Raw genomic sequence first — 24,613 nt, 5'->3', positions numbered from 1 at the left:
CTCTGTCAGGTCTGCTCTGGGTCAGAAGTTTCCCTGAGAAGGATGCTGCATTCCAAATGATTTCTTATTACGATTCTGGAAGCTGTTTTGTACGGGCTGCCCTTCCTGGGCCTGAAGCTGGGGCTTGGTCAAGACTAATTTGACTCAAAGAATGAATGGGAGTGTCCTGACAGCTAGGTGAACCAAAGATAAGGCAGGGCCATTGGAAAATAGGTGCCACACCCAAGGTGTTTCATGGTGAGAGCTTGGTGAGGAGGTGACGATAGATGTGGGGAGATGGTAGAAGTTTCACCCGTCAGAATCCTTCTTGGGGACAACTCTACGTCATGTTTGGGATGACTATGTCACAAACCGCTTGAGGGAGGGACTATGACACTGAATGTCATGCTCGCATCACAAAGGTGGTGGCCAAACAGCCGTCAAGGAGGACAGGGTTCTGTCAACTGAGGGAGCTTTTGGGAGCAGAGCTTTCTGGAAAGTCCAGAAGCTGTGGTTGATGTTGATTGCTGGCACCATAGAAATGGGAGAGGTTTAAAGCTGTGGTTCTGGAGAGGAGGAGAGGGAAACTGACGAGGCCAGATGCTGCATGGAGGAGGACCTCCCGGGTCGGTGGGACCCAGGAGAGACCGGGTGGCACGGAGCGTCTAATGTGAGATTGTAGGTCGCTTGCCGCAGGCTCTGCTCCGTTACCAGCCTCCTCACCTCCCTGCACAGTCTTCTTCAGCAAAGGCTCCATTGCTGTTTCGTGCTTGTGTATGAGTGGATTCTGTGTGGGAAGCTGACAGAGGGTGAGTTCTGGGTCTGGGCATTCATGGGGAAAGAAATGCAGGCAGTGCATGCTATACCTGTGGTGGTGATGGTGGGTGAGGAACAGCAGACAATTTGGTTGCACAAATGTGACGCCTGTCGCTTCTGCATGGCCACTGTCGACAGCTCTAATTTTCTCCGTCGGCATCAGCCGAGAGTTACCAGAATGACTTGGCTAGGCATTTTTTGCGGCCCTGTGGAAAACAAGGAATGATCTACTTCCATTGCACCGTGGATGGAAGTTATTGAAGGAATGTGTGGAGGAGAAATGCTGAGTACGAGCATCGTGTGGGTGTGCGTAGGGGGCGCTGAGTGTGGGGACACAGGGGCCATCAAGAAAGCCTTGTGGCACTTCACCGGGTGGAGCCTTTGAGCTAAAACTTCCATTTCAAGATGAACTGAGCCCATGCTTGATGACAGAGAAGATATCAGAGATGGAAGCATCCCTGAGCTTGAAAATAAGAAAGGGACCACTTAGTGGGCCAGAAGCGGAGAAGAATACCTAAATAATACATAATAAAACAGAGAACATTTGAGATGAGCATTGAACTGTGAGCTAGCATCATGAATGTCTACACAGTAGAGGGGGTCATCCCAGAGTGAGGGAACAGTGGCAGCAGAGAAAGGGCGCAGAGCGTGGAGGGAGCGAGGCCCAGGCGGCGAACAAGGAGGCACCTGAGGAGATAGAAGACCTGGAAGATGGGCTGGTGGCAGTTTGTCAGATCTTCAAATGCCCAGCCAAAGAATGCGGACTGAATTTTGTAGGAAAAGGAGATTTTGAGGGAGGGGCATCACGACTGGTGGTTGTGCCGAGAGAAACACAAGGAGACAAAGTAGGGAGCAGATTGGTGAGGCGGGAGCACGACGTGCTAGGATCCGTCAGGACAGTGAGCTACCCCGCTGGGACAGGCCGTGAGCAGATGACCACAGGGGACCCGCCGCAGCCAGGCCTGAATAAGCACCACGCGGTGCAGGCAGGTGGGTGGATGTGGGTGGTGCTAGGGAAGCAGAACTAAGAAGCCAAGGGCACCAGTAGCCATGTTGATGCTACCGCTCACGGTAACGTTATCAAGAGCCTCCCGTGAGCCAGGCACTGTGTGAGGCGCTATGCATTACGATCAGGTTGAAGGGCAAGGGCCATGTTGTATTTGTTCCGTCTCTCCCATTTTGCTGTTGTGTTGTCGGGGTTCGTTACAAGGAAGCAAGCAAGCGGGCCTTATCGATGAATTTGTCTCCAGTTTGCAGTTGAGGAACCTAAAGCATAGGAAGGGCAGTAACCCGCCGAAGAGCATGCAGCCTTGAGTGACACAGCCAGGCTCGTACCTGCAGGCCTCTGGACTCCCCGTCTAGTGCTCTTTCTGTGTCATTACTTCCCAGGCGAAGATAATGCCTCTTCTTTTTCTAAGCCACTGTCAGCTGTCGCTTTGGCTGTGACATTTTGACATTACTGTCTGAGCCAGTTAGATCCTGAGGCTGTTTGGCCTGATTCTCTTAACATTTGCGTGGACAAGCACAGTCTGCCTGCGCCTCTTTGCCCCTGATGCCAGCTGCCCTCTGAAGGTCTCCTTGGAGAAAATCCTGCCCGGGCTGTTCTGGCTCCATCATAGCAGGCCTGGTCCCGCTGCACAAAGAGAGCAGGCGTCTTGGTGCCTTCGGAACAGGCCTCTCCTTGAGGAGAAGGCGGGTGTCTGCTCTGAGTAGGGAGCAGATTTCACATAGAAGTTTCAGTGTGCACGAGAAAGCATCTCTGTCTGTTCCGAACCCAAAGCCGTGTTTGTCTTGAGCTGTCCAAATGTTTATCCTTGCAACAATGGGATTAAAGCAAGACTAGACACCCAGCTGTTCCGAGTTTCCCTATTTAATGTTTAATTTTTTTTTTGACACCTGGCACAGGAGCTTGGCTGCCACACCTGGGCCCCTTTCTTACCTGTCTCATTGTCACAGGTGAGAGTCTCAAAGCTAGGCATTTGTGGGTAAGGCCCAGGTTGGGGAAGATTCTCCAGACGACCCCAGCACATCTATTGACTCACCTGCTGTCTGAGATCTCTCAGACAAGCACACCATTCATTCAGTGAGTGCTTATTTCTGACCTGCCCCAGACACTATTCCAGGCCCTGGGCATAGGGGATGAGTAACAGAAATCTAGGGGGTGAACTATTTGTATCGATAGACTAGATATAAAGTTGTTGAGCTCAGTGTGAATAAGAATAAATGATAGTCACCACTCCCCAATGCTTTTTATGGTTCACACCCGGAGCTTCAGCATTGGGGCTCGGAATAGCCTGCCTGGTTCTCCTGCCGTGGTAGTCAGGCTTAGCTTCATAAAAATAGCAAGACTGGACAGAGTCTCGGAGCACATGGCTGAGGGGCTCTGCATCAAAGTGGACACCAGGCTGGCAAGGGTTACTGCTTCCTTTATCTTTCAAATTTTTTTAAATGTTTATTTTCGAGAGAGAGACAGAGACAGAGACAGAGAGCAAGCAAGGGAGGGGCAGAGGGAGAGGGAGACACAGAACCCAAAGCAGGCTCCAGGCTCTGAGCTGTCAGCACAGAGCCCAACGCGGGGCTCAAACTCACCAACTGTGAGATCATGACCTGAGCCAAAGTTGGACGCTTAACTGACTGAGCCACCCAAGTGCCTCTCCTTTATCTTTTTTAAAAATTAAAAATATTTATTATTTTCTGGCTATAAAAAGGATGCATGCTTATTTCAGAACTGGGGAGTATATTGGAAGAATTGGTGACAAAGTCCACTTTGGGACTTGGGGTTGGCCCACACTGAGGGACATTTCAGGGGCAGTAAATGCCATGGAGATAACTCCTAGCTGTTTGGGCGTTGCTGGGACTTTGTTCACTCCATGTCATGTTTTCCCTTGTATGCACAGACTCCGGGGATAAGTGGTTCTCTGTGCCAGGGATTGCTGTGGTCTTCCTGTGGACCTTCAGTGAACACTACGTTGGGAAAGGGATCATGGCCCTCTCCTTGTAGTGGCTGCTGCGAGTCATGTTCATGGCCCACTGAAAACACACAGCATCTCAGGATTTACATTCCATGTGTTCTCGTCCCCTGGACTTCACGTCTGTGTCTCTTTGCTCATTTCCCCTTTGTCCTGATTTCCTTATTCTCTCCCATTCAGACTTTACATGTATGTGGCTATGTACTCCATTACAGTTTTGTGAGCTAAATGAAATCTTTCTAAGAATAAGGCAGTACATTTAAGTAAAGAGGGCAAAAAACAGAGTAGGCTTTTGTATTGTTTGGTTGTACTTTATCATTAGCAAAAATCAATATTAGAGACAGTCTACTTCAGGGTTGGCAAGGTGTTCAGTCAAGGGCCAGATAGTAAAGATTTTAGGCTTTGCAGACCATAGGGACTCTGTCCCAACTACTCAACTCTGCCATTGTAATTTGAAAGCAGCTATGGACAATACATGAGTGTGGCTGTGTTCCAATGAAACTTTACAAAAACAGGCGGTGGGCCAGATCCTTTTTCATAGTCACAGGTTTCCGATCATGGTCTATTCAATTCCTTATTTAATAAATACAGAAATTGAAAGGCAGAAATTGGAAGAACTTCCTTAGGAAGGAATTTTCTAAGGTAATACAGCACAGGAGTGACAGTCCCAGAGAACCCATTTGTAATGAGAAAAGTTACAGACAGTCCCAGAGAACCCATTTGTAATGAGAAAAGTTACAGACACACAGATACACCCATGGCTAAATGTGGACACACACATACACTCACCCCACCTCTGTTAAACATCTTGTTTCCGAATATTCTTATTAATTTCTACATTGATCTCAGAGAGGCTATCTCCCTAAGAAAAAACGATGCGTCGTGGCCAAGCATGGCCTCACCTCTAGGTGTGAGTCGTAGCATCTACGTTGCCTGCACCGGACCTCAGTCCCTTTACACGGTCACTGCTTTGTGCTTCTCTTTAAAGACTACTTTTGCCCATACAATCATCAGCTCCTTGAGCAAAGATAGAACTCTTAGAATTCACTCTGTTTGGCTATTTTCCTTCTATTTCCCATGCCGCTACATTTAAATATTCCTCTGGGAAACATGTAAATCGAATCCATGAACTGAGAAGATAGGCTATACTTGCTTTACCGTCTTTGGGATGATTTATTGAAGAAAGAGAAAGAAAAACACCAGTCTTTTCCTTTATCTTCCCCCAAACATCGCATGTGTGGCATTTTACATTAACATTATATACGTAGGCTGGGCCGTCCATCTTTATCTCCTAGAGCCCAAAAGAAAATACGTATCAACTACATCTTTCAAATAGAAATAATCCTATTGGCTTAATAGAGTTAAATAGACACGTTCTCTGCAGTGCCATTTGCACATGAAATTGGACTAGTTGAACAAAATGGGGGTGCGCATGGGCATACACTTAATCGAATATGTGACATTTATTGCCTTCATTTCTCCCTTTAGGTGACTCACAGTGCTGCTGGCACATCTCATCAGCATCCTCTCCTTTTCCGTCGCAGGGCTGCCTGGTGGCAAATTCACGCACAGCTCACATTTCCATCTCTGTCTTCCTCTCATTCATGCCCCCTCCCCCTTTTTATTGCATTTTAAGCAAATCTGCATGACATTTTTCTATCACCTACACATGTCCTATGTGGCGGAGAGACCTGAGGTGTCATGGGCCTGCATTCTTAGTAAGAATGTTCTCATAGTAAATAGATAGACCCCACTGTCTGTACACTTGGAGGTAAATTGAGATTTTTTTTTGAGGTTTTGTTTTTTTTTTTTAAACTCCCCTAAGTGAGGCTTCTTTTAAAGGAAATGCATGGCAGTCCCTCTTCGGGACTTAATAATGGCTCTTCATTTTATCCTGTGCAAAGAGTTTATATTTTGGATATGAATCAATAAGTCAAGGAAGGTGTGCTTTCTTTATATCATTAAACATGAAATGTTGTCTTCACCTGTTGAAAGATGCACTGGCTGGCACTAGGTTTGTTGCTGGTGACGCCGCACCATTGGGTGAGAAAACGTGAGTCACAGAAGTCACTGAATCCAACAGGCACTCATGATAGGTGGTGAGCTGCCTGTCGCCGGAGATGTTCAAAGAGAGGCAGGATCACATTTGGTGCCGTTTGTGACAGTTGGTCGGACTTCATCCTCACTGCTTTAATTAGGTTCTACAGAAAACTGGATCTAGGAGATGCTCTAGGATAAAAATGGTTCCCTGGAACTTGGACAGACTTCATTGCTCGCCCCTTCGTGAGATTGTCAATGCATAGCAACGTGTAAAGCTCAAAGAAGTCCTGCAGTAAGAAGGGAGACTTTGCCCAGCGTTCCCCTTTCCTGTTTCACCAGGGAACCCTTTCCTCGTGGAACACCTGTAAGGCATCATAAAGAACGCACTTTGGGAAACACTTAAATAGCCCAGGGATTGGCAAACTACACCCCACGGGCCAAATCTAGCTCACTGCCTGTTTTGTACGGCTCACAAGCTAAGGGTGGTTTTTACATTTTTAATGGTGTTTTAAAAAATCAAGAGAAGAATATTTTGTGACATGTGGAATTATATGAAATTCAAATTTCAGTGTTCATAAACAAAGCTTTATTGGGACACAGCCATGCTCACTCATTTACATATTGTCTGTGGCTGCTTTTGCAACGTGCTGCAACGGCGGAATTGAGTAGTATCCACAGAGTCCAAAATACCCGCCAGCCTAAAATAGTTACTGTCTGGCCCTGTACAGAAAAAGCTTGCCAGTCCCTGAACTAGATCATTAAGTTCCCCTCTGCTCCAGGACTGTCTCCAAGTAGTCAGCGAGACTTGCCCTATGGTTCCTCAGAGCACAACGGATAAGGGGTACCATCTAGCCCCTCAGGGAGACATTTATTTCACAGTCTAAACCAAATGATGTGGTAGAGATGGGGAGAGGGAGGCCAGAGCCAGGTGGGCCTCAAAGCTCTACAGCAGGTTCCCGGCTGGCTCAGTTTATGGATTTCCCCTTCCCAAGGTCAGTGGGGCGTGTCTGGGAATTCTGTGGCAGGGTCACTCCCTGTAACTCCACCTGCCTGCATCCCCTGCAGTCGAGCCCACCCCAGGCCCTGCCCAGCAGCCTGGAGTCCAGTTCCTACCATGGAGGACACCCCCAGTTCTGGCCTGCAGGCCAGGTGCCTCACTACACTGGCTGCTCGTATGCACTGCTGGTCTGCGGGCCACGTGATCCGTGAGCCGGCCTCTCCAGCGCATTCTGTAAGGAGCAGCTGTTAATTTTACTAGCTGGTGTGTTGGCTCCTCTGGCCTCCCCTGTGAAAATGAAGGAGAGTTTCAGAAGTGAATCCTCAGACGGCTCTGGGAAGAGGAAGAGCCTTCTGGCCCAGGAGCAGCCTGCTTCGTCCTGGCTGTTTATCTCTGATTCCCAGGGGCCTCTGGGCTCGGTGGGAAGCACTTCTGCCCCACTGCCTCTCTCCTCTGGAGTTTCTTGGGGGGAGTGGGTACCCATGTAGTCCTCCCGCATTATCTGTCCATTCCCTCATCTGTATCCCTTCATCCGTCTGTCCTGTCCACGACCTCTATTGGTGTTCCCAAGCACATGGGATTGAATGCAGCACAAAGTGGGTGTCTGGTGAACAAAGCAGGGCACTGCAGGACTTTCCCTTGCTAGTCACCCTTGCTTCTGCTCTTTCTGTTTCAGCCTCTGTGTCTGGGCTGGGAGACAGGAGCCCCGCCCCTTTGCTAAGCCAGCATTATCTGACCTGGGGCTCCTACTCTCTTTTGATCTCCATCTGGCTCTTTATGTCTTTTTCTCATTTGATTGGAACCAACAAGGAGGACATGTAGAGCACTCAGCATCCCCAGCATTTCCACCTCCTGCTTTCCTCCCTTCCTGGGACATGCATCCTCAGGAAAGGATGCTGAGGGCTGTTGTGCATGGTAGGAACCCAGCCTCTGCAGCCATTCTACTGAGTCCCAGATCTGCCACTCCCTAGGGCTTTTACCCTGGGCTGGTTGCTTCCATTTTGGTGCCTCAGTTTCCTTATCTGTCCAGTGGGTGTCATAATAGACCCTGCTTCTTAATGTTGTAAGAATTTGATGCATCAGTGCATATTTGATGTTTAGAAGAGTGGCTATTATGTGGTGGGTGCTTACTAAGCATTAGCTATTATTGTTTTGGTCATTGTTGTGTGAGCCCAGTGACACGCCATGGAGGAAATGGGCTGGTGTGGAGACACATGGGGTTGGAGAGTGGAGGATAAATCCTTTCCTGCAACAGACGTGGAGCAGCTTTCGGCTCTCACCAGAGTCAGATGTCCTCTCAGGATGCCGAGCCAGCTCTGGGCATGGTCGTTTGAAAGGGGTCTGAGAATCCCAGGCAGGCCCTGGTTTGGGTCCAGCCAGCTGATGATGTTTGCTCCACGCACACAAATTCAGGCCCTGTCATTTCTGAAGCCGGCTCATGGCAGCCTGACTCACTAATGTCAAGTCGGCCAGGAAATTCTCACTTCATGTGGCCTCCCGGAGCTGGCTGGGGTCTGGAGGGCAGGCTGGGCCCACCCTGGGAGCCATACATTATAGGTGTATGTGCCATAGGAAATGCCTTGGCAGGATGACACATGGGTCTTGTAAAAAGAGGGTCAAGTACACTCACTGCGGTCCCCATGTCTGGTCCTTCCTGGATGTGAGGTGAGGCTGCCAGACACAGAGCTGGTTTCAGAGAACACAACAGCCCCAGTATGTGGGGAGGTGTCTTCCACATTCATTTTGTCGGGCAGCGACCACAAATCTGTTGAAAGGGTGCAGGGAAGTGTGCTGTCACCAGGAGAGGACACAGATTCTGCTGTACGTGCAAGGCATCTCCTTTGAGCTATTCATTCATTCCTTCAAACATTCCTGGAGGATCTGCTAGGTGTCAGACGTTATTTAAGGCGCTGGACACATGTTGGTTCTTCTAGCAAAGCTTGCAAAGTGAAATCATCCAAAGTGTTGAAAGTGCAAATGTTATGTCTGCATTTTGCTACAATGCTCTGGGTGGCAAGATTTTTGAAGTAGTTTGGTCATAAATCAGAGCCCATGACCTCTCCATCAGTCCTTGGACAAGCCTGGGAGCCCCACACTTCTGGTCCCGATCACACATCCTGTGCTGGACCCAAGGGGCCTGAGCAAATGTGTTTCTATGACTAATGTTAAACTAGCTTCTCCTTTCCCAACCGGTAAAAGCTGGCACCCCCTGGAGGCTTTGTCGGAAATGGAATGTCTGTATTTGGAGCCCACCATCTTGTGCTGGGAGAGTTTTCTCACTTGGCTCTTCTCCCAGGGCCTTTGGAGGATGCCACTGGTTTAGCAGACCCTATTTGCCAGAAAAAGACCCCAGTGGACTGAGACTCTCCTTGGAGCCTCCCTGTCAGCTGTGCGGAAGTTCGTTCAGCAGGGAGGCCCCAAAATAGAGATGATGCTGATGACAAAGTCGCCAGCCGTTGTCGTTGCTGGGGGCACGTGCTTGGAAAGTCACACTCGGGACCACACGCAAGCTGATGCTTCCAAGTTTAGTTTACTAGGCTATGTTTAGGAGGACGCAGACTGACTCGTGCCTACAGGCCCCACACATCCCAATTTGGTGCGCTAGAAGCCCCATTTTTAGGGTGTGGGTCCAGAATGAGGCTTTCCTCAGAAAAACAACTACGTCAGGGGAATGACAACAACAGAAACCCACCATTTGCCCTAAAATTTTATTGCAAAATATGTCCCCTAGAACTTGAGTAGTGAGGGAACTAGGGCAGGACATTTGCTTGTCCTTCTTTCTTAAGGAATCAGGCCACTCGAAAACTCCATGAAGTGCACCCAGGCCCATCTCTTTGCTCATCCAGTTAATTTTAGTTCATAAAATTGGCCTGGTGCTGATGTGGAAGATCACGACTAAGCTGGGAGGCTGGGGGCCTGTCTGAAGGGAAGCTTGGTTCCCAGTTCCCAAGCCTGATGGGACACAGGTCTTCCCCTCAGGCACCAGAGTTTACCTGTCAACTATATGTGTCTCCTCCCTGGGCAAGCAGACCTCTGAGCCTTTGTTGTTCGTTGCACATGGATGAATCCAGAAGTGAGTGGACTGGTCATACTGGTTTCTTGCACCTGTGGAGAATCCGGGGTCTAGTGGATTCCTCTGAAGGGTTGAGAAAGCCTCAGCTTCCTAGAACTATTCCCAGCCTGCCTTAGCAAAGAGGCTGAATTTTGACCTTTCCCCATTTCTCTTTTTAGCTTTTTTCTTTCCTTCTTCTTTCCTTCCTCCTTTCTTTCTTTCTTTCTTTCTTTCTTTCTTTCTTTCTTTCTTTCTTTCTTTCTTTCCTTCCTTCCTTCCTTCCTTCCTTCCTTCCTTCCTTCCTTCCTTCCTTCCTTCCTTTTGGCTTTTGGTGAAGTGGCTGTCCTATGGGAAACAGAGAGCAACTCATTGAAAGAGGGAGAAGAAGAAAAGGCCCTGTTCCCACACTACCTTCCCTCAAATTCAGGCTTCACTTACATTAAAAATAGCTTGAGACAGAGGCTGAATCACAATAGGGTGGCGTTTCAGAGGCCAGTCTGCTGGCTTCCCGGCTGCCACATGAACCTGCTAGGCTTGTCGGTCTCTGGGCCCTGACTTGCACAGGAAGGCGTGGGGTTTGGAATCCCACTGGGAGGGATCCAGACCATTCTCCTTGTGTGTCATGCTAGATCTATCTGGAGCTAATTATATCCGCTGGGCACTCACAGAGCCTTCTCTCTGGGATTGTGCCCTGGGGTGGAAAAGAACTTCCTGCAAAGGAAAGGGGCTGTTTTCAGGGGCTGTCACATCCCACAGGCACCATGTGGGCTCCTGGGGAAGCTGCCAGGAGGTTATTGTCTCCCTCTGAGCCGTGAGGTGGGCAACGTGGTGACCTTAGACCTGTCCAGGAGGAAAGCTTGGATCATTAGAAAAAAAAGGCAAACAGTTTGCTCCCCTAGGTTCATGTGGTGTGTGTCTCTGGGCTTTGGGGACCATTGATAGTGTTGGAGATCAATTTGAGAAATAAGAGGAGAGGTTGCAATCACTTTCTTTCATCTGAGGAACTGTGGTCAGTGGAAAACTAACTGAGTTCTTATCCTGGCTCTGCTGTAACCTTCCTGGTGACCTTGGGCAAGTCAATTCCCTTTTAAGGTCTTGGCGTCTCCATGAACAAAACAAGAGGGTAGCAATAGTTTATTCCCTTGCAGCCCCAAATGTTTCTATGTTTTCTCATTCCCTCTACTGTCCTTCCATCCATAAAGGCAGCGAGGGTTGACCTCAGACCTTTAGTGCACCTGGCAACATGCTAGGCACTGAGAGCCTCAAAAGGAGAAAGAAGCATAGTCTTTTTCTCGTCGGCTGGAGTAAGTGAAGAGAAGCAAGAGATAGTCCAGCAGCGTGGTGTCCCCATGTGGCCCTTCCCTGGCTTTGTGTTTTGTTTATTTATTAGTTTATTTACTTATTTTGAGAGAGAGAGAGAGAGAGAGAGAGAATGCACAAGCTGGGGAGGGGCAGAGAAAGGGAGAGAGAGAATCCCAAGCAGGCTCCGTGCCATTGGCTCAGAGCCCGATGCGGGGCCCGAACTCACAAACTATGAGATGGTGACCCGAGCCATGCTCAAGAGGCAGACACTTAACCAACGGAGCCTCTTAGGCGCCTGTCGTTTAAGATAAAAATCTAAAACTCTTCCTTTGTGATAAGGCCTCTGCCTCACACTCACCTAAGGTTCTTTTCTTTCTGGACTTCTTTCCAGGTGGATGTCTGTGTGCAGAAAGGGAGGCTTCTGGCCTGTGAGTGTGGAGTCAGGTGGGAGGAACAATGCGGTGGGAGCAGGGGTCACATCCTGAAGGCTGGGCCCTCCCAGGGGAAGTGCAGGCTTCTTTTAAACCATTTCAGTCTTGGATCCTCCTTGAGTTAGCTTAAAAGAGTCGGAAACCCCTGAGGGGATCATGTTCTGACTTGGTAACCACACTAGCATCAAAACTGACTTTAAGAAAAGCCTTCTTTCCGACTGAGCAGCCTCTGGTTGGGAGACCTTGAGTGAGATACAGCCTCCGTCCTTTGCTTTGGCAGAACTGCTGCAGAAGAAGTCACCGTGTTCCTGGAAGTCTGTTCCTCTTCTGGAGGTAGAAGTGGTACCTATAAACAGAAGAGACACATTTATTTAAAGTGGTTAGTGGCAGAGACACCGAGGAGGGGCTGAGCAGTAGGGAAGATTACTGTGGTGAAAATCATTGTTTTATTTCTGGAGCAAGGTGGTGCACCCCGGGGGCTGGAGGGAGCCGCCAGGCTAACCCCCAGATTCATAGCAAGGGTGTCAACGCTATGGGTGGTTGATGGACTTGACATGGTGGGAGTTCCCCAAATGAAGCTTCATTTTAGGTGAACTTCAGTGAACTTACAAAACAACCACAGCAAACCCTCAGCTGACTATTCCAAGTATTCCTGATATAATTAACATGATTGAAGCAAAGACTGTCTGAATCCTTGGGAGTAAGGACTAAGCAGTTTCCTGGAGGCTAAGTTATAAAACACCACTGTTCCTCTGACCTGTGCCCACTTTGCAAACCAGTGGGTTTATCTGGTGGCTTTTCCAGAAATTTCAGTGCTAAAGCAGGTTTCCATAGCATCCTGGCCCAGAGGGAGTTGCTGTACTGGGGGATCAGGGACATCTCAGCAAGCAAACCTTGTGGAGGCAGCTAGGTAAGCCATCCTTCCAGCCCCCAAAGATACAATTCCTCTTCCCTGGGGCTTGATAGAGAGATCCAGATAGAGAGACCAGAAATAAATAAGAAACTAGATTCTCTTTCATTTAACTTTCTTTCAGACACAGCCTCTGGTGCTAATTATTTCTGCAGTAGATTTTGTCAGGCCTTGAATCCCTTTCCTTTTGCCATAGGTGGTATAGAGATGCAAAATGACACGAGAAACAATCCGTTTTCCTGAAAGATAATTTTGTATACATTAAACAGACACATTAAGCCATTTATAAGTGAGCTGTTTGTTCTTAGGGAGCTGGAGGAAATCTGAATTTCTAATTCCATGCTCTTTTAATAATTTTCAAAAGAACCAACGGTAATAATTAAATGTCTTTGAACTTCCCTAGGCTGTCTTCTGTTCCATGATCTCAAAGCATATGAAAAGAAATAGAATTCTCTACCTTGATGAACTCCTTAAGAGGGTGGAGGGGATGTTGGTCCTGGAAGGAGCTATTTAGCAGAATTGGGGGGGGGGATTTAAGGTAAAGAGGTTCAAGGGAAAGGCCCAAGGTCACTCTGAGAGCTTCAGGCATGGAGTGAGGACCTAGAAGCCAGTGTTTTCTTAGTAGCCTTGTTTGCCCAGACTTGGAGCAGGGCAAGGAGAGAGAGCTAGAACTTAGTTAAGGGTATTTGTAATGAGACTATGTGTGACATGGAGCATTTTTTGGCTTTGGTGTTCAAGGATTAGAAGAGATCTGATCCAGGGGTTGGTGAACATGTCAGTTCCTGGGCCTGCTCTGATTAATTGGTAGTGGTTCCGAGAATGCTTTGCTGAAGATTCAAGGCTCAGCAGCAAAGCCTAATTGGGGCTCTGCTCTCCAGAAGGCTGTGATTGATTAGTGATTTCTGCCATGAGCACTGACTGGGAGGGGGTGGGGGTGGGGTGGGGGGTGCAGTACCAGTGTTATTTACACCTTACTATGCCTTAGCTGTCTCTGTTCTAGATCATTTTCCCTAAAGTTCACTTCATGTGTGATTAAAGTGAGGCTTGTCCAAGATCACACAGTCAGTCCCAAGCAGCATATGGGCAAGAGCCCATGTTTCCTGACTATGTCTAGCGTTCGATACCCCAGCTCCATTGGTTAGATCTCAGAGAAGCAGAAACTTGTCAGCTTCCTGTAAGAGCCTTCTTTTTCTTTTCCTTTTTTTCATGTTGTAGCCTGATTTTAGTTTCTTCCATCTGGAGACTTGCTTTAGTGTTTGGAGAAGCAGAGGGGGTGGATTTCAGGTCCACAGTGATTCTACAGATAAATAGAAATGCAAGCACAATTTTCCCATTTGTTGGGACCATTCTCAAAACTCTCTTAAGCACAGAGTGTGTGCCGGTCGCAGCCTTTCTCACTGCAAAGCTTTGCCCTTGACGCACTCCTGGGTTCCGCTCTCCCAATCTCTGAGGATGCCCGACCCCTGCTCCACTCTCTGGCACTCTGTGAAATGCTTTCAGTGAGGGCTGGTGCGTCATCATTCCTTCTCTTGCTTCAGAAGCCTTACCTTCTGTTTCTTCCTGTCTTCCTGTTTTCTCCCTCACTGTTTCATCTCTTCAGGTATTCATGCTCACATCTTAATGGTTGTGATTACAAAGATAAATACATTTTGCCTCTGACCAAGAACAGTTTCTGCCCAGACTTGAACTTAAAAGTCTGCAAGAGTGGCTGGATGGGAGCAAGGGTAGAGTCCTCAGCTGTATCCTGGGAGCCATAAAAGTTTGGTAAGATTTTATTGCCTCCATAAAGAAGAAAATAGGATTCCAAGGTTTCAAATATGATAGATAAATAATAAGGAAAACTCCAGCTTTTGTCAAAGCAAAGTTCTCTTTACTAGGTTTATGAGTCTTCCTATTGTGGGTGCACCTTGGAGTCTATTTCATTCTGATGCCAGACAGAACCTTCTCCAGGAATTTATGCAAAACTGGGGCCGGATAGAGGATTTCAGACAATTGGTAAAACTCGGAAGAAGGCGATAAATTGTGCTCACGGGCCATAATTCACTCCTAAACTCATCCATTCCTCAGTTCTTCTTCCTCCCCTTCCAGCCTAATGGGGATTGGAATAGAGTGCTGCATTAGCTGTGAGACCCAGGCAGGGATTGGATTCTGGGGTTGTAATCGACAGGGCAGTATAACAAACAGGCCTGCGGTTGCCTGTGCCAGGCAATCTTTCATGCTTGGGGTGGCTGGGATCCTTTGTCAGTGTTGAATTTTGTCTTTAGTGCCTACCTGGGCACAACTGCAGAAGGCTTAACTTCACATTTCCATGCACTGCTCAAGAGATCCCCATGTCTCGCCTTCTTTAGAAACCAGATGCCGTGTTGGGTGGCTAAGAAAGCACCCTGTGAGTGCTACCTAGAACATGTTTCTGATTTGGGTGCTTGGTGGGAAACTGATACACACACCTTACATCCTGGCAGTAGCAGAGTTCTTTGGACTTGCCCCCGACACTCCTGCCTCCATGTCCTGGTTGAAGCCCTGTGACCTCTTCCTTCCTCCATGATAGCAGCTTCTGTGTCACTCTCCTCTTTTGGCCCACCCTCTCCCTTTGGCCTACCTTTCATGCTGTTCCCAGATGCCATTTGCATCCTTAAAACCAGCTTTGCTTTGGTTCCCCCATGGCTCAGGGACCATTAGTAGCTTCTCATGTCCTAAAACTCAGACTCCTTATGCAGATGGTCAGGGCTCACCATCCGCGGGCTCCCGCTGACTTGCCTGCCAGGCTTCCCATTTTTCTCCTCCATGTGCTCCATGTGTTCAAATCCTGTTCACCTTCATGGTGCATTGCGGGGTCCTTCCTCCTGTGTAACCCACTGCTCTTGTACACCGTTCACTTACACTTGTGCATGTGACCCGTGTGCCCTATTAAAGACAGCAGCCAAATGGCTAAGGGCACTGGCTGTAGAGCCAACCTGGCTGAGTCTGACTTTTGCTTTGCCATGTACTTGTGTGACCTAGAGCCAGTGACGGGGCCAATAATAGTACCTACCTCATAGGGTTATTTTGAGGATTAAATAAGCTAATATTTATAAAGGGCTTAGAACAGTGGTTGGCACAGACTAAATATTATATAAATTGTTTGTGAAATAAATACAGTAAACCTCAAATTCCTTGAGAACAGGAAACACGGATTTTAATAATCACCTTTGTCTTATACTGAGCTAAAATAATCCTGAACCAGATTGACGTGAGGATGAAATTTAAGGGGGATAAAGACAGAGAGAGAGAGAGAGAGAGAGAGAGAGAGGGAGAGAGAGAGAGAGGTGGAGAGAGAATGAATACATGTGAAAGCACTGTCATGTCTTCGTTCAACTGATATTATTGAGTATCTGTGCTCATATTATTGATCGGTGCTGATATTATTGATATTATTGAGGTATTGATATTATTGACATATTGAGATATGTCTTCAGTATTCAAGGAGCTCACAGTCTAGGGAAAAGGACAGAGATGTAAGTCTGTATCTAAACTTGTTGGCTCTAACTATATGGAAAACAAGTAGCAGATATTATTCTGATCTCAGCCCCATGTTATAGATGCGAAAACCAAGGCACAGAGATTTTTTTAGTAAGTTAGATAAAACCACACATCCAGTAAGCATCAGAATTGGGATTTAAACGTAGGTTCCTGTGACTCAATGGCTCAGGCTCTTTCAACTCTACTATGGTGCTTCTCATTCAAGAACAAGTGAAGGAGGAATGCCTAAAATACAAAACACAGCAAACAACAGGTGTTGGCAAGGATGTAGAGAAAAAGGAACCCTCGTGCACTGTTGGTGGGAATGTAAACTGTTGTAGCACTCTGGAAATAGTATGGAGGTTCCTCAAAAAATTAAAAACAGGACTGCCACGTGATCCATAATTCTTCTACTGAGTATTTAGAAAACACTAATTCAAAATGATATATGTACCCATATGTTTATTACAGCATCATTTACAATAGCCATGATAAAGAAGCAACACAAGTATCCATCAATAGGTGAATGGATAACGAAGATGTCACACACACACACACACACACACACACACACACACACACACACACTGGAATATTACTCAGCCATAAAAAAGAATGAACTCTTGCCATTTGCAACAACATGCATGTACCTAGAGGGTATACTACTAAGTGAAATAAGTCAATCAGAAAAAGACAAATAGCATATAATGTCACTCATATGTGGAATTTAAGTAACAAAACAAATGAATAAACAAAGTAAAAAAGAGACAAAAAAGCAGACTCTTAAATACAGAGAGCAAACTGGAGGTTGTTAGTGGGCGCTGAGGGGTGAAATAGGTAAGGAGGATTATGGGTACACTTATCTTGATGAGCACTGAGACATGTGTAGAATTGTTGAATCATGATATTATACACCTGAAACTATAATACTGTATGTTTGTTATACTTCAATTAAAAAAAAAAAGGATGAGTGAAGGAATGAACAAAGGTGTGAAAGAATGAATTGGAAGATCCCAAAGACATGGCTCCAGGAAGAGAAGATCAAACCAGGGATTTGCCGTGTGTCCCATGTCAGGTTGGGCAGGTAGTAAGCCCTTGAAGCCATAACCATTTGCCCAGTCAAGCATTTACTACGGTGGACAGGCGGGACAATTTCATTGCTTCCTTTTTGGGGGCCACCTCACCCCTTTTGTCATACCTTGATGCCCTTTAGCCATTTCTCTCTGAGGCACAGGTGGTTTTATTTCCTTCTCCTTTGGGTAATACTGAGGACAAGAAGTGGATGTGATGATGGATGGAAAAAGTACTTAACTCTTCACTCTTCGGTCTACTTTCATCATAATGGGCCCATTTGAAGGCTTCCATAGGTACAGGGACAATGTTCACTGGGCTTCATCAGCCACTGAATGATCAAGGCAGCAGAGAAGTCTGGAGTGAGGCTGGCCGGTTTCCATGGAAACTGCTGCTTGCCTCAGCCCCCCACACACGCTTTTCTTTCCACGTAGGCATGTGTTTATTTATTATTGGCTCAACACGGGAGTGCCGAGTGGCCGTGTAGGTGCTGTCTGCACCTCCATTGCTGAGGTCACTCTCTCAGTTTGGAGATGGACCCACAGGTTGGGGGGTAGAGGCACAAGATTTATCCCAGCAGGAAGAGCTCTCCTTTAGGACCCTGAGCTCCTGCTGTCTGTAAGCTTGATGATGGAGATCCCTGGGGTGGGGACGTTAGAGATATGTATCTAGAACTGTTACCGTCAGACACTGTGTAGGGTCCTGCAGTAAATCCCAGACTACCCTGGAGAGCTCATGGTGACGCACATACCTTTCATAAACAGATTGCTTGCTGCTCTGTCCTGGGGATGCCCGTGATCTGGCTGAGTGTGCCTCGGCTTGACAAGCTCTAGACCTAGGCCCTGTCCAACATGGGGGTCAGTAACCTCAGGCGGCCACTGAGCACCTGAAATATGGCCAGTCGAAACTGAGATGTGCTATAAGTATAAAACTTAGCGTGAAAAGAAAGATGGCAAAATATTATGAATACTGAATAATTTTTGCCTTGTTTGCATCTTGAAATGATAACATTTCGCACAATCTATCTAGAACCTAATTTAGGTTAAATAAACTTCCTTATTAAAGTTAATCTCACCTGTTTCTTGTCATTTTTAAAAATATACCCCTTAGGTGGACAGTGGTGAGGATTGTACAATGCAAATGTACTGAATGCCACTGAACTATTACTTAAAATGATAAGTCTTATATTATTTATATTTTACCACAATTGAAAGAAAGCAAAAAGCAAAAAAAAAAAAAAGTCTGATGGGAAAAGAACCATCTCTTCCAGGCTTCTTTCTTACGAGTCTGGATCACTTTCCCAGAAGCCCCCGGGACACTTCCCTATTTATCTTATGGGTCAGGACGGAGTTCCCTACAGGCTTGGTCCTAAGACAATTACTCACAAAAGAATGACACCACTCAGTTGTCTCAGGTTAACTAAGTCTACACAGGAGTGAGGCCAGGGTCTCTTGTGATGAGCTACCCGTATCCTAGAACAAAACCAAGGCTCTCTGAAGAGGAGAGGGGGAAATGGCAGCCAACACTGCAACCTTAAAGGAAAATGTACGAGCAAATCGATGTAGCTGAACATTAGGTGAAAGCAGTTTGAAGATTTCCTCCCCCACTTGGAATATTACCGTCTTTAAATCTGCTTATGGTTGTAAATAACTCAGTTAAGCATCAAACAGATGTGCCTCCTAGGAAATTTTAAATTACATATGTGGCTTGTATTAGATTTCTTTTGACAGTGCTGCTCTGTAGTATTAGTGGTGAAACGCAGGGTCTGGGATATTCTCTCCCACTTAAAACTTTGTGCTGCGTTACTATGTCTTAATTGCTGTATCTGTATAATGTGAATAACACCTACTTCATAGGGTTATGGGTTGAGGTGACACATGTAGGGCACTTAGAATTGTGGGCACGTAGGAAGAATGTAATGACGATCAGCTCACATCGGGGCCTGCATGGAGGTGAATGGCCATTCCCAGAGCTTCCAGACCCTCCCCAGCCTGCACACCACTGCTTCTCTGGCAGGCCGAATGCCGACTCAGAGACACAGAGGAATCACCCCAAAGGGAGCTTTTAATCAGATGTGGTGGTGAGTGCTTGTTGGATGGGTTTCTTTCTCTGGATGGTCCCAAGATGACTTTTCCTAGATAAATGGCCATCTCCTGAGGCTTGTATCAGCTCCACTGGAAATAAAGAGGGAATAAAAGGTCCACAAATAGGAAACCCTTTGTTGGGTGCCACCTCATTAGGGCGGATCTGACTTAATTGAACTCACGCCTGCTGTGCTCACGTGTGTGGCTCTAGGAGCGGCGGGTGTTTGAAGCCAGGTTGCCCAGCACCCTTGCTCTCAGAGCCCCACTATATGACCCTCTGTAGGGGTTTGTGCCTATCAGCAGGGTGTCTTGAGTTTATCTGAGGGGAACAAAGGCCTGGATTTAAAGTTGTTTCTAAGTCAACAGTTGAGGAAAATAAAATCACAAGTGAATTCCTGATTGTCTTCACAATTATTTGGGACCAAAGGCACCCGTGCAGGATTTGTGGGGATCTCCGGGGGATGTGGGATGTTCTTTGTGTCATTGAACCTTAGACTGCAATCATTAGATCTTGGCAGACTCTCGTCTCCATTGCTATCGCTGCCTGTTGCTTAGGGAAGTGCAGTGTCAGTGCTAGGAGGTGGCTTAGGGGGGTGATGAGCCTGAGCACTGAGCAGGGGAGGTGCCCAGGTTTACTTAGCAAATTAGCGCCAAGTGTCACGCTTCTTCTGAAGGAGGCTTCCTTGTATTTTCTGTAACTTTCAATAGCAAATTGAAATTAGCAAATTTCAATTATTTCATTAGCAAATTAGCAAATTTATTAGCAAATTTTCTCCCTAATTTAAATGACTCCTATTTTCCTATTTTCTCTTTTTTCCTTATAACGTTCATCATTCTCTAATATAGTATATACTCTGCTTATTCATCTTATTTATTAGGTATCTTCTCCCATCCCCACTAGAATCCCTACTAGCTCTGTAAAAGCAGGGATTTTTTTTTTTGTCTCTTTGGGCCACTGGTGTATCATTAGCATCTAGTTGCTGGAATAGAGTAGGTGCTGACCGAATGAATGTTGAATAAGTGGATGAGAGCCTAATCGGGTCTCAAGATCCATCCTGGCGTAAGTCAGCTTTCCTTCGGTTGTCTAATTCAGAGTCCCTTAGAGAGAAATATGAAAACCGTTTCCACCCCAGTGGAACTCTAAGGTCAGAAAAGCATAGAGTTGCTCAGGACTAAGCTATGAATGTTGACTTTCTAAGAGGTCATAAGGTTTGGGACTTAGTGCCTTCAAGCCATCATGTCATCGTGCCCACTATGCTGCTTGAAATAAACAGGGTGGATACTTGGTGCAGCCTTCCTTCCAGATGAAGTCATCTTTAAAGTTGTTTTTTTTTTGTTTTGTTTTTTGTTTTTTTTTTGAGAGAGAGACAGAGAGAAAGTGAGCTGGGAGGGGCAGAGAGAATCCCAAGCAGGGTCTACAGTGTCAGCACAGAGCCTGATGTGAGACTCGAACCCATAAACTGTAAGATTATGACCTGAGCCGAAACCAGGAGTCAGACGCTCAACTGACGCGGAACCACCTGGGATCCCCAAATGAAGGCATCTTTAATAGGAAGTACCAGCAGGGTCTCGCTAGGCTAAGGCGGGAGAGGAGCAGGCGTTCCAAACGAACGGACTGCCGGAAGCAAAGTTGTGAAGGCAGACATGATCCTTCATTCCGCTGACAATCGTCTTGAGTACACCTCAGTACACGCTAGGCTCTGGCTGGATGTGGCTCTGTGGCTTGGTTGTGAGCACGTTTGAGGGAAGGAGCAATCAGGAGTAGGCCACTAAGGGAGAGAAGGATGCACATTTTCCGCCAGTTCCTGAAATGTGCCTTCAGTCTTCGGTGAGGTAGGCTGAATAAGAAAGTAATGCAGGAAGACAGTCTCTTCAAAGGAGCTGTGCCTAGGGGCTCCAGATGAAAGGACTCCTTTGTGAGGGAAATGAAGGAAGGAAACAGAAGTGAATCTGTGGTTGAACCGTGGGCTGAATGAAGACCTGAAATACGGGAAATGCTTTAAAATTAGATTCCAGGCTGGGCTTTCAGAAGAAGACGCGTAAGGGGGGCGGGGGGGTCCACCGAGACGGAGGGCTCAGTGCGGAAACGCAGAGGTGGGAAGGAGATGCCGTGTGTAGATCTTTGGTAGAGATCGGAGAATGTTTTTTTGTATCGGGTATGAGAAGAGCATGGTGCTGGGTATGATGCCTTTCACCTGATAAAGAAAGAACTTTCAGGTGATAGTATCAGATTTCCAAATAGTTTTGTTTATACACACATTCTTTTTCTCCGTCCGTCTGTAACCCCAGCCAATAACAGATGGCAGTATTTAGTAAGGATTTACTAAGTGCCACCTGTGGTGCCAGGTGCTCTTCCTACATTACCTGTAATCCTCACATTCCTGAGGTGGCGTGGGCATTGTGTTCATCCCGCGTCTAAGGACTCTTCCAGGTGAGGAAATTGCCCTGGTACGTGGCAGGCCTGATGGAAATGTTGGCTCTTGTAGACGTCAAACGTTTTCTGTTGAAAAATAACGTAGCATGGTGTTCTGGGGCAGGGATGAGGGGCCCCTGGCCCGAGCACTGGATGTGATGGTGATGTGATTTTACCACATTAACGAAGCAGACAGCAAGAGGTTCCATACCCTTTAACTCCTGTAATCGTAAATCTGTAACATAGCTTTAAAAGCTTTTAGTGATAATCTGCCAAATCAGAGGTCACTTTAGGGCGGTTTCTCTTTGTTTCTCATTTTATGGTTGTTGTTTGGTTGGTTGACTGTTTTCTGCCCATGTCTGGTTTTCTCTTCGTCTCTACCTCCTAGATGTCTTTCCTACCCCTTCTCTCTCTCTTTTCCATCACTCTTGTTTTCTCTGCCTATATATTTTTTCATCTGCTTTTTTTTTTTTACTTTTCTTTTTTCCTCTGTACCTATTAGTATTCCTTAAATGCCCACGAGAAAGAATTCTTGTGTTCTTATTGCTTATTAGAGGAGAATTTCATGCTTTACTTTAAAAATTGTGGATGATTTTAATACTTCTTTCTTTAAAATGTCATAACTTTAAGTTGCTTTTTTACTTCATTACTATCAAAAGGATATTCTGATTCTCTATTGGACAGTGGTCCCTGGTGGGGGTGGGTGGATTGCAATTCTCTGTTAATCACTTGTGTCGAGGAATTCTTCTTTGGTCTGTTGTCTCTCTTGGTTATTTATTACTCAGTTTAACATAGAAATCATTAAACAGACAGTGTTTTCTATCTACAGTGTCAGGGGAAAGCCTTGTCATTCCCCAAACATCAAATGAAACAATGCTTATGAACCAAGAACTTCTCAGTAGAAATCAATTACCAAGGGTGTCATCTGCACCTCATCTTGGTGTTTGTAATTGAACAATGAAAATGAAGGTACATGTAGGGGCTTTTAATTTGAATCAGAAGATGGGGCCAAGAACTGTCATTTACAACATTACACAAATAGTCCTACAATAAATAATAATTCTGTCTTGAAATTACTTTCTTCCATCCTTCCTGCCAAGTGATCACCATAGATTAGTTGGTTTATAATGAGGATAATAGTGCCTTGAATCTGCATAGAGTGCTTTTCAGTTGTCAACATGCTCTCTCATAATGCTATCTTTTTTAGCATTTGAAGATCTCAAATATCCTAAAAGTAATGAGACCTGGAACTAAGATCTTTCCTTACAATGTGGAAGCTGGGGATCAGAGAGGTAATGTTAGTTGCCTTTTGACACACAGCATACCAGTAGTGACAGTTGACCTAATCTACATCTCTAGATTCCAGAGCCAGGATTTTTTTCCTGAGTGCCTATGGCCAGAGGGAGGCATCATGCTATCCATTGTACTGAAGGCAGAAAAGGGAGAACTTGGCAGAGTGAGCTCTCCAGCTTGGTGGCCCTCACCTTACTTGCTGAAGAGTCAAGACAAAGGCAAACTTTTCGTAGCTAAGCCTTTGCCCCAAACATTGTGAGATGAGGGTGGTGCCATAAGGAAATGCAAACATGTGGTCCACAGAAAAGCAGCAGCCTCACCACCTCGCCAAGGTCCTTGTGACACCCTTCCAACTGGAGGGGCGAGTCAGTGCCTTTTATTTTCCCGGCTCATTGGCTTCTGGGCACCCTGGGACTGTGCTGACCAGTGTTGCTTCAGGTGGATAAAGACGGAGCGCTTTCAGAACAGTTTCTTTCCTCAGACTTTAAGCGGTTTAAACACTGGGGACTTCTTTAAACTTAGGAAAAGAAATAAAGCTCCACTGCCTTTGTACCCTAGGGTTGACTGGAAGCTCACCTTCTGCTTCAGGCACTAAAAAGGGCAAATGCTCATTTAAAGCAAATTTTATATGCCACCAGTGACTTCTTCACATTTGTTGAGAACTGACTGTGAGCCAGGTATGGGGTGAAGTGCTTAGTGGGCCTCTTTTAACCCTTACACCCAGACTACGAGGTAGACACTGTTATAATCGCTGTTTTATGTCCGGTTCAGAGTGGTTGAGTAACTTGCTGATGGTTGCACAGTCACTGACTGGTCTGATTTATAGCCTCTGCTGCCCAGGATCTCCAGTAAGGGAGATAGTTTAAGGCCATTGCTTTCATACTTGTAAAGGCTCAGAGCTCTGTGTAAATTGACAAAAACCTAGCCGCTTTGATGACAGGGTGGGGGAGACTGGTGCTCACCTGTGCCCCCTTCTCTGGAAACCGAGGCTGGCCTGTCTCAGTCAATGCTGCGTGTCAGGCCTCCGTGTGCCTTCCCATCTTCTAGGTGGGGAAGACCAGCAGCCATTGGCCTCTCTCTCTCTCTCTCTCTCTCTCTCTCTCTCTCTCTTTTGCAACAGGAATTGCAGAGGGATTGTCTTTGTCCTTGGAAGTGGGAAAGGGAGTAGGCCTTCTTGATGAGGCTGCAGATGAGGGTGCTGGAGATACGTGTCCTTCTCAGCAAGCCCCTTGCTTGGAAGAAAGCCCAGGCGGGAGTGGGGCAAAGCAGAAAATGCTGTTCTCCCCTGGTGGCTGCAGGCTGGGAACAGGTGAGCTGGGACTTCTAAGGCAAGCTGGCTCTGACCCTACATAAGCCAAGGAGGCTGCCCTGAGGGCATTGTGGACAGACATGCCTAGATCCCACTCGTGCCCCCTTTTCCAGGCACCTCTCTGTGCCTGCCGGCTCTGAGCAGGCCTGGGCTCAGCCAGCTCCCGCTCTTCTTCACCTCACTGCCAAAAAGAACTTACCGGTATTTTAAATGTACATGTTCCAACTCATTTAAAAAGTGAAGCATTTCATGTTTGGGTTTTTTAAAATTTATTTTATTTTATTTTATTTTTTTATTTCTTTATTTTTCCATATGATCATATGTTTATTTATTTATTTTTTTAATATGAAATTTATTGTCAGGTTGGTTTCCATACAACACCCAGTGCTCCTCCCAACAGGTGCCCTCCTCAATGCCCATCACCCACTTGCCCCTCCCTCCCACCCCCC

General features: G+C 46.5%; 1 protein-coding gene across 38 annotated transcripts in view; it reads left to right on the top strand.

Moving 5' to 3' along the window:
* KCNMA1 (potassium calcium-activated channel subfamily M alpha 1) overlaps positions 1-24,613 on the top strand; it is a 736,361-nt gene that overhangs the window by 223,836 nt on the left and 487,912 nt on the right. The gene's annotated exons all lie outside the window — the stretch shown is intronic.

The sequence above is a fragment of the Herpailurus yagouaroundi genome, unplaced genomic scaffold, assembly GCF_014898765.1.
Source record: "Herpailurus yagouaroundi ecotype Mexico unplaced genomic scaffold, PumYag 163, whole genome shotgun sequence".
In the NCBI taxonomy this organism is placed as follows: Eukaryota; Metazoa; Chordata; class Mammalia; order Carnivora; family Felidae; genus Herpailurus; species Herpailurus yagouaroundi.
This window is presented reverse-complemented; position numbering and strand designations above follow the sequence as displayed.